The following is a 10,148-nucleotide window of genomic DNA, read 5'->3' on the forward strand; positions in this document are numbered from 1 at the left end:
TGCATCTAAAGCAAAGCTTCATAAACGGCGAGTCGCAACTCCATTGGGGTAGCATAACTGAATGTGGGGGTCATGAAAAATTTGTCATCAGTAAAAATATGTTGAATGCACAAAGACCAAACTTAATTTACAAACAAACATGCAATGGATCCAAGGTGCTTCTGGCAGCACTTTATTCATGTTGTGAATCACTCACCATAAAGAGGTCTTGAGTGGGAAAAAGATCAAGCAGCCCAGATTTAGGGAACATGAGGGGCAACCAGCCAGCCCTCTGTTTACCAATAGAGACTGGTTAGGGGTGGGGAAAAGTCAGAGTCCCAGAAGTCTAAGGGGATGAAAGAGTCAGGTGCTCCCAATTTGGAAGTCTAGTCATGCTTTGGTCATGAGATTGCTGCTGCTTCTTGTTCATACAGGCAATAAAATCCCTTACTACTTCTCTTCCATCAAGTGTCCACTTTATTTCAATTGTATGATAAAGAAGCACAAGGAGTTGTAGGTTGGTCAGCAATAAAATGTCCTAACAAATCTTTCCATTAGATTTCCTTTTATGTTTTGCTAGGATATATAAAGTCAGTTTCTACTACCTGCCAACACAAAAATAACCTAAATAACACAAGCAAATGCAGTAACAAAGATTTTCAAACAATTATAAATATATGCTACAGATAAATAGCACATTTGCGATATCTATAGCAGAGAAAAATCATTTGACATTTTAGAAATTTGTATCTTTATATATTTTTATCCTTGGTTCTACGAATTTTCTTTTTAGTTTCCCAATGTTCTTCAGTCATTAGTGCTAGTAAATCATAGCACTTGTAAATAAAACACATCGGCTATTTAATCCTTTTTAAAAAAAGAAAGAAAAATAATTTTACTATATGCATCCAAACAAACTTATTCTTCATATAAGATGCACACAGGACTAATTTGTATACTTCTTAGTTATGTATTCTGTTAAGGCTATCAGCTATATTTTAATCTTTATTAAAAATGTCTTTATTAAAATTTTAATATCCACTCCTCTATGTATACAGATGGAAAAGACTAATGTCATACTAATAGTCCTTTCCATACTGTGCGCATAAAAAGTCAGTTCATCATAATTATGTCTGCAAGGGTTTAGAGCTTGTGTTGGCTTTTGCTCCATTTTTGAAATTCATGTTTACCTGAAGTCCTTACGAACAAGAAATCCATTCTTTAGAGAAATCACATCCAGAACGATGTTTCAGTGGCTCATTTATTTCCCAAATGCATTCTGTTATACCCTGTTGCTCAGGAATTTTCTCCACAGTCTAGTGAAATTGAGGGGTCATGATTTTGGAACCAAAGAGAACTAGGTTCATATTTCAAATGGGCTATTTATTATTTGTGTAACACTTGAAATTTTTATAGCCATTTTATCTCTGGTGTTTTCTTTGAGTATAAGGAAGAGATAAGGCATCTTTGCAAGGTATGCGGGTTTGTCTTGAGGTTTAGTACAATGTATGAAAGCACCTGAACCAGAGGTTATATTTCTGGTGTTGTGTGTCTATATCAATGACTTTCCTTTTCGTTTGTTCGTTTTAACATAGTAACCATGCTCAAACAGCAGTGCTGTGTATATTTGGAACGGTTTGGGGATGATTTTCCCCAGTCCTTGCTTCCCCGTGCTAAAATAATTCACATGAAAAAATCATTATTGTAATGTTTACATTATGTACACCTATTGTAACATAAATGAAATGTTATGAGTAAAAAGGAAGTTTTGTGTAGTACAGTCTCAGATAGTATATGTTGTCTCTTGAAAGTATGTAGAAAGTATGTAGAATAACCCAGGGATCTGGGCAATTCTGCATCCAAAAATGGACCGTTTTCTTGGAATGTGAAAGAAATATGGAGTAATGCAAGGATAGCCACATTAACAAAATGCCTTGAAATGAGGCGCAGTGGACCCAAAACAAGAAGAGCACGGACCTGTTTCTGCTTTTATCCCTTTCCATCCTCACTTAGGGAGTGTGATTGAGAGCATCAGTGAATTTTAGTGGATGTGTTTAAGTCCATGGGTTGCTGGTTTCTAGTTCTCTTGCCCAGGTAGCTTTAATCTGCACACTCCCAAGCTTTGGGTCCTTTAACAAAACATGTCGAAACCTTGGGTTTTTCACTGCATGGGTTTTCCCCATAGGCTTCTAATGTGTGCCTGGTTTCGTTTTTCAAAAAATCCCTTTATTTGTGGCCTGGCCAGGTAATTGTCGTTTAGCATAGACATTCAGTGGAGACAACCCTCTTTCCCCTAAGCATCCTACTTGTCAGTGCCTTCCTCCATAAACAGGAATTATGTTATGATCTTGGGGACTGCATTTTTAAGAAATCACCTTAAGAGTCCTTTCAAGGTACAAAATATATGTCATAAACCACATGAGAAGCACTGAATTGGAAACCCTGCTAAGCAAACTGAGCTTTTCCTTAAACTAACTTCTATCAGATCTAAGGCACTAAAATACTTCCTGGAACTTTAAGAAGCAGATGACCACTATCATAAGGTTAGGGAATTGGTGGGAATTAGACCTTGAGTGGGTGTGGTACTATTGCTCTGAGGATGCCTAATGAATGGCAGCCCAGGACCAGTATACTCTATATTTGCTTGTTTCACTCTCTTTCTCTGACGGTTTGTGACATGTTATTTGACCAAGCATGGTTCAACTTTTATAAATGAATTTTATAGCCCTCACAGTTTGTGGAATTAGTGTCTAATAATGTGAATTTTGAAGTTTACAAGTCAAAAATTCATGCACTGGAGTCTAATAAGATGTCCTAAATATGTACAAATTCCTTTGCTCAACTGTATTTTACCATTGGCTTATAGTATCAATAGAATTACCTTCAGACCCATGGGGCTGATTTACGATGTACTCAAAATTATAATGATGAAATTATAAGGTGAATCAGGCGTGTATAGAAGCCATAGTTTTATGAATGGATTTTGTCTCTCACTAGATTGTAGCCCTAATACAAGAATAATCAGTTTCTATGATGTGGCTTTACTCAATTCTTGACCTCATGAGGTTACCATTGAAAATATGAGTGCAATAGAAAAGTGTGGTGAAGAAATCAGATGGTACCAAGATACCAGATAAAATAGTATTTGCTGTCTTAAAGCCTTGTCTTAAAACAAGCAGCCATCTAAGTGAGGAGTCAGTCTACATGGAAGAAGCGCATCAGCTTGTGTGATCCCAGGATTGCAAATAATAAGATCCAAACCTGGAGGACTGAACAGTAGCACAGCCTAAATTCTAAATACCCAGTGTATGGAATGCTAGTGGAAACCCAAAATCCATTTGATGAGTCGCCACATGGATTAAGTTCCTGTGGTAGTTACATAATCTGGTGTCAAGTTGGGACTAGAGATAATTAAGTGTGAAGGGGTAGAGTCTAGTCTGTCAACCGGGTCATAGCCAATAAGGCCTCCATGTGGGCATGCTCTTCCCCTGAGGAATCTGGGAATTCCTGTATTTCCTCCTTGGAGGTGGGAGACACTCTCTCTACTCACTCCCTGAAAGACTCCCTACTGACAAGACCAATGACACTACGCTGATAGACCCCAGACTCTGGGAACTGGAGGAACCACATGGAGACCCCTGCCAGTGTTGAGATACTTACACTGCCACTGAATCCACAAGACTTTGCACACACTGGCCGGTGATCTTCCTGCATTTGGCATCATTGCATGTGCTTCATGAACCAGAAGAGGAATTTATAGATTGGTATCTGACATATGGGCTAATATTGGACTTATGGACTTGATCTGGGATGCTTTCTCAATATTTAACTGCTCTTGTATATAGAACTATTTCTTATACACATTAGTGTGTCTATGAATTTCTTTCTCTAGTCTACCCAGACTGACACAGTTCCCCATGAATCCCCACTGAAATGTAGTCTAGGGTTGTGAAAAGCCACATCAGACAAAGAGCACTGAAGGGGATTTTAGTAGCTGTACTTAGGCTAGAATGCAACACTTTGTCATTAGATTTCTCTTTGGCCCTATTTTGAGATTATTCTATTTTTTTAAAATATTCTCTGCTTTCTTCTAGATTGACGCTTTTCTCTGTTTTATATGATATTGTTGCTACGTGGGGTTTTTTTGTATTTGTTTTTTGTGTTTTTTGTGATGGGAAAGCCAAGATGGGCGGATTTACACAGAAAACACCAAGATTAATTGTCGGGGACCACAGAAGGGCTGAGTGGATGAAAATGGAGAGTCAACTCCAGTGGGTACAAGAAGGAAGAAAGGGTCCAAAAGTTGATTGTGTTGATGATTGCCCACACAGTCATAATATGATTGAATTATTGAATTTTGTGATATATCAATTAGTAACAATAGAATGATTTATAATAAATAAATAAATAAAAAGAAAAATATTTTCTACTCTTAAAAAAATCCTGATATACTCCCACCTCTTCCCACTTTTAGCATCTTTGAAAATTCTGTGTGTCTGTGTGTGTGTGTGTGTGTGTGTCTGTGTTATTGTTAGGTGCTGTTACCAAGAGAAAGCTGAGTTTCAAGCCTCTCCAGAGACTCCTCAGTTCTTGCTTTACTCGAAAGAAAGATTTCAGGAGAGGGACAGAATTCAGACATGAGTCAGAATATTGAGACAGGTTTAAATAGAAGGAGCAAGTTCATTGATGGGAGATATTTTGGGAAACAAATCCAAAGGGCCCTTAGCTAATCTAAAAGGTCTGACAAAATGTAAAGCTGGATTTTATATTCTGCTAATGGTGGACCTCCCACCATAGGCTGACTTTCTGGTGGGTTTTCTACTGTTGACTGGTCTTCCATAGTGTACCTTCTTCTTTTCAATGATATACAACCCAGTACCCAGGCACCCAAATTTAATACTGTGCTCTTGTCTCATACCCAAAGCTCAAACGTCGATTCATTCATTGTAGGGCTTATGTGACTATCTTGTTTTACTTCCCCAAGCCTATTCATTATCTCCAATATATCTAATTCTCCTCCATTGATAAGGAAATATGTTTTATTCTATTCTTCACCTTCCTTTATGCTGGAGGGGTATGTCCCTCTGAGTCCCCAACCTCTCACTTGTGTTACAAATTCACACCAGTTTCTTTCCATTATCACTTCTCCTTCCCTTGCCAGCCTCCACACTTGCTATCAGTGCCGTTAAGTCAGCTCTGACTTATATCAACCCTACGCACGACAGGATAAAACAATGCCTGGTCTTGCACCATCCTCACCATTGGTATGTTTTAGCTCATTGTTGCAACCACTGCGTACAATGTTTTGCTGTTAGTCATAAGGATTTTAGTATATCTGACTATGTTTTGTTGATATTCATAGTGTTTTCAGTGGCGAAGCTCTTCAAAGTTTGTTCCTGGTGGGAAAGCTATGCTGAAAAGTGTTCACTTTGAATGACCTTTCTGATATATGTGTGTGTGTGTGTATAAACACATACACACATACATGGATATATATATATGTATATGTATGTATCTCTATGTATCTATGCATCTATATATCCTATATATATATGTGTGTGTGTGTGTGCATGTGTGTGTATACTAGTCCTCATGTACACAGCTACTAAATAGAGCCTGAGTTCAGTACAGCTAGCTTGGATCTAAGATAGATGTTATAAATTATTTTGTTAAACCAGTCAAAATATGTAGCATAGATTCATTGATATTTATAATCTGACTTGCTATGAGACTAAGAAAATATACTTATTTTTCATGCCTCATATACAAGGACATTTCCCTGAACTTTTTGAACCCCTCCCCTGATATTGCTAAGAATTTAGTTACATCTGTCCCTGAGAAAACATAGGTTAATAGTAGAAATCCAGTCTCAATTAGAGTGCCACATTTTTCAGATGACAGAATAGTGTACTAATGTTGCCCTGTTCTGATGTGTCCACGGCGTTTTGGTTTCAAGAACCAAAGAATGGACTTGCGGACCTATTTCTCACTAATATTGAAACCCATTCTTTTGCCTATTTCCTTTGTTCCCTACTTAGGTTTTTTGAGAAATAAATAAAGAATAATTCTCATGGCCCTACACCTACATCTTTTGAATTATGACCTGATGATTGTGTTGTTTATAGTTCAGTGTTCACTTGCTTCCTTTGGACTTTTTGGATAATGAATATTTTCACAGAGAAAACGTTTAGGATTTACAAAAAGAATTTAAGCAACAATTTTCTAGTGGCAGTGGGCGTTGCTTGAATTTCGTCACCTGCTACCACAGAGTACAAGTACAAAGGAGTTTGCCTCTGACCTCGGGAAGAGGAGTAATATTAAACCCCATCAAGACCTTCATGCTAGCTTGTGTCTGTTTAATGGTAAAGAAATCAAGACTTATAAAATGAATTTTTCCCTTCAGGGAATGTAAAGAGGTCTTTCGTTCATTTACTCATTCATTTGTTTATTTAATTGGTTCTCTTTCTTTTCCTCTCTTGCCTTCACCTATTTAGGTGGGGACCTGCTAGACGCAGATTGTTCACCATTTTTCAAAAAGACATTTCAGTCACAGCCTATAAAGTGTTACTGAAGCATTCACAATTTTAGCAAGTTGAAAAGTAATAGAAAAACAACTTTTCCAACATCTCTTCAGAAAGGCTCAGCAGGCGTTTAAAGTCTGCTACTATGTGATTTTCACACAGATTTAGTATTAGAAGACAAAATAAGAAGGGTCTCTCCAGATAAATAATATGGAAAAATGGGGGGAGGGGGAGAAATAGACTCACGCACATGCAAACTTGCATTTTTTTATTACTCCATGCCTTGATAAAGGCACTATCAAAACAGCTTCTGAAAGATGTCTCCTTTGATGAAAACATTTTTAATATCTTAATATAAAATTAATCTGTACTACTAAGAAAATTCGAAATCAGGCATTCATTTTAATATAAAATGCTATTGATTTTATTGTATGAATGAATAGCAAAACTTCTCTTAAGCTTAACAGGCAACTTTAAATAGCTCATATTACCAGTATCAGTGATTTTCCATCATAGTATATAGTTAGTTATTCATTGCTTACACTATAGGTATTTATGCTGTCTTTAAATTAGTCACACAAAAAATCTTACCATAGTGAATGATGGGGGGAGTGTGCAGTGGAGACCCAAAGCCCATTAGTAGGCCACTAGAGATCCCCTTGCAGAGGGGTCTCGGGGAGGAGACAAGCCAGTCAGAGTGTGATGTAGCAGCGATGAAAAATACAACTTTCCTTTAGTTCCTAAATGTTTCCTCCCCACCCCCACTATCATGATCTGAATTCTACCTTGCAAGTCTGGCTAGACCAGAGGATGTACACTGGTACAGATAGGAACTGGAAATACAGGGAATCCAGGACGGATGATCCATACAGGACCACTGGTGTGAGTGGCGATACTGGGAGGGTAGAGGGAGAATGGGTTGGAAAGAGGGAACCGATTACAAGGAACTATATGTGACCTCCTCCCTGGGGGATGGACAACAGAAAAGTGGGTGAAGGGAGACGTCGGACAGGGCAAGATATGACAAAATAATAATTTATAAATTATCAAGGGCTCATGAGGGAGGGGGGAGCGGGGAGGGAGGGGAAAAATGAGGACCTAATGCGGGGGCTTAAGTGGAGAGGAAATGTTTTGAGAATGATGAGGGCAATGAATGTTCAAATGCGCTTTACACAATTGATGTATGTATGGATTGTGATAAGAGTTGTATGAGCCCCTAATAAAATGATTAGAAAAAACATTAGTCACACAAATTGTTGCCAGTCACTAAAGTCTAAAGACTGTCAACTATTGTATGAGTGTGAGGGAGTCATTGTAAAACAACATCTTCAGGCATTTAAAAAATAATAAATTTAGCACTTGTTCTAGAAAAAGCAGGGTAAATCCTCTAACAAATTGGCAATGACTGCAGCCTTCGGTATGGATGACAATTCAAGGCAAAGAAGCCTAAAATAGTCACAACTGGACCAATAGGTGATATCATAACAAACAGAGGAAAGTTTGACGTTGTTAAGGATATTTGTCTTGCTTCTATCCACAATCAGTATTCATGAAAGCAGCAGTCAAGGGATCAAACAACCTATTGCATTGGGTCAATCTATTGCACAAGCCCTCTTTAGAGTATTAAAAAGCAAGGATGTTGCTTTAAAGACATCTGACTCAAGCCATGGTATTTTCAATTGTCTCACATACATATACATATGAAAGTTGGACATTGAATAAAGAAGACTGAAGCAGAATTGATACATTTGAATGTGGTGCTGGGGAAGAATTTTGAAAACACCAGACTGCTAAAAGGACAAACTCATCTGTCTTGGAAAAACTAAGGCCAGGATGCTCCTTACAGGCAAGGATGGTCGAAACTTCATCTTACATACTTTGGAATTGTTATCAAGAGAAACCAGTCTCTGTAGAAGACCATCATGCATGATGAAATACAAGGGCAGCATAAACGAAGAAGGCCCTCAACAAGATGAGCTGACCTAGTGTTTGCAAAAATGGGCTTGAGCATAGGAACCGTTGTCAGGATGGTGCAGGCCTGAACAGTGTTTTGTACTGTGTGCATAGAGTTGCTAAGAGTTAAAACCAACTTGATGGCACTTAACAACAGCAACAAGAGGAATGTATCCAGTAATCTGATATGATGTTTAAAGATCATTCTTCATGATCACAACATTGATAAAATCTATTTAATAAGGGGTTAAATATTTCATTCCTACATCAAAATTCTTGTCTTAATATCTTATACACTTTGTAAAGGGACCAAACTAATAATTTCACACCTGCATGTCAGGGATAATGAATGAATAGTTTTTTCCTGAGAAGAATTGTTGATATTAAGCTATGAAGAGATCACAGATAGCAGCTATAGCTGGTATTAAAAATATACAAAACTCAAAGTAATTGAAACATAATTTTCTTCTGAGAGGCTATTCTATATGCTTATAATGAAATAATTCCTATTTTGAAATGAAGCAAATTGTTTGAAGTAAACAAATTACAATAAGGCTTATAAAGTGACAAAGTGGAGGTCAACAGGTCAACTATTGATTAATATTGCCATGGTTGATTTCACCTTGCCCTTCCCCTGTTGCTGAGATCAATAGATATCTAGTCCCAGGGTGGAGTCTGGCCCTCTATGCACTGGCAGCTATACCATTTTTGAAATTTAAATTAAGTAAGCCTTTGTTTGAACAAGTAAGAAAAGATTAGCAACTTTGGGTGAAATATCCACTGACCCGATTTTGTAAAGATTTTTCACATTAATATTTGGGCTGGGAATAATAAAAACACTAAAATAAAAGTAATATATATGTTATAAATTTTTATCTTTCACACTGGGAACTGAGAGCCACACCACAACAAAAGAGGAAAGAAATTAAGAGATCAGAAGCACGAAAACAAAACCACATATCTACTTCAAAATCTGTGGACAGTTCATTGTTTTAAAAAAATCTTATGAAACCAATAATAGAAACTGATAGAAGTTTATTGATTCTATGATTTTCAGTCTAGGTGGCATTTCAATTAGAGTGTCAAAATATTCAGAGGAGAGAAAACATTAAAATATTTATGTAAAATTTTATAGGCATTGCTTTGGGGAAAGAAAGGACCAGAAGATAATTAAGAAACACATTAGTGAGTATGAGGTTTCTGAGACTGTCAATCATTACTACAGCAGATAGTTTCATCTCTCTCTCATGGAATGGCTGGTGAATTTAAATCACCAATCTTGTGATTAGCAAACCAATTGTTATCCAACAACACCTTAGCCTTGTGTCCCACACAACTAGTAAAATATTCGGCTAATACTAAGTATTTAATAACTGACTGGTGAAATGAAAACTAAATAAATATAAAATTCTCTTGATACTAATTGATACTAATAGAACTTTGATTAGATTTTCTAGCAGCCTCATGATAATAATTTTATTTTTCTGTATTTAAATAGCAAAATACCATTGGTCATATGCCTTTATAATTCATTTTGCCATATGTTTTCCCAAGAAACCCACTTAAATTATTTCAAAATAATCTAGGACGGAGGAGCCTCTCGGGACCGGGGGCGACGGTGGCGATACCAGGAGGGAAGGGGGAGGTAGCAAGGGGGAATGGATCACAGGGAGCCGCGTATGGCCTCCTCTCTGG

This window comes from Echinops telfairi, unplaced genomic scaffold (genome assembly GCF_000313985.2).
Source record: "Echinops telfairi isolate 266 unplaced genomic scaffold, ASM31398v2 ScPeMD7_42;HRSCAF=159, whole genome shotgun sequence".
NCBI lineage: Eukaryota > Metazoa > Chordata > Mammalia > Afrosoricida > Tenrecidae > Echinops > Echinops telfairi.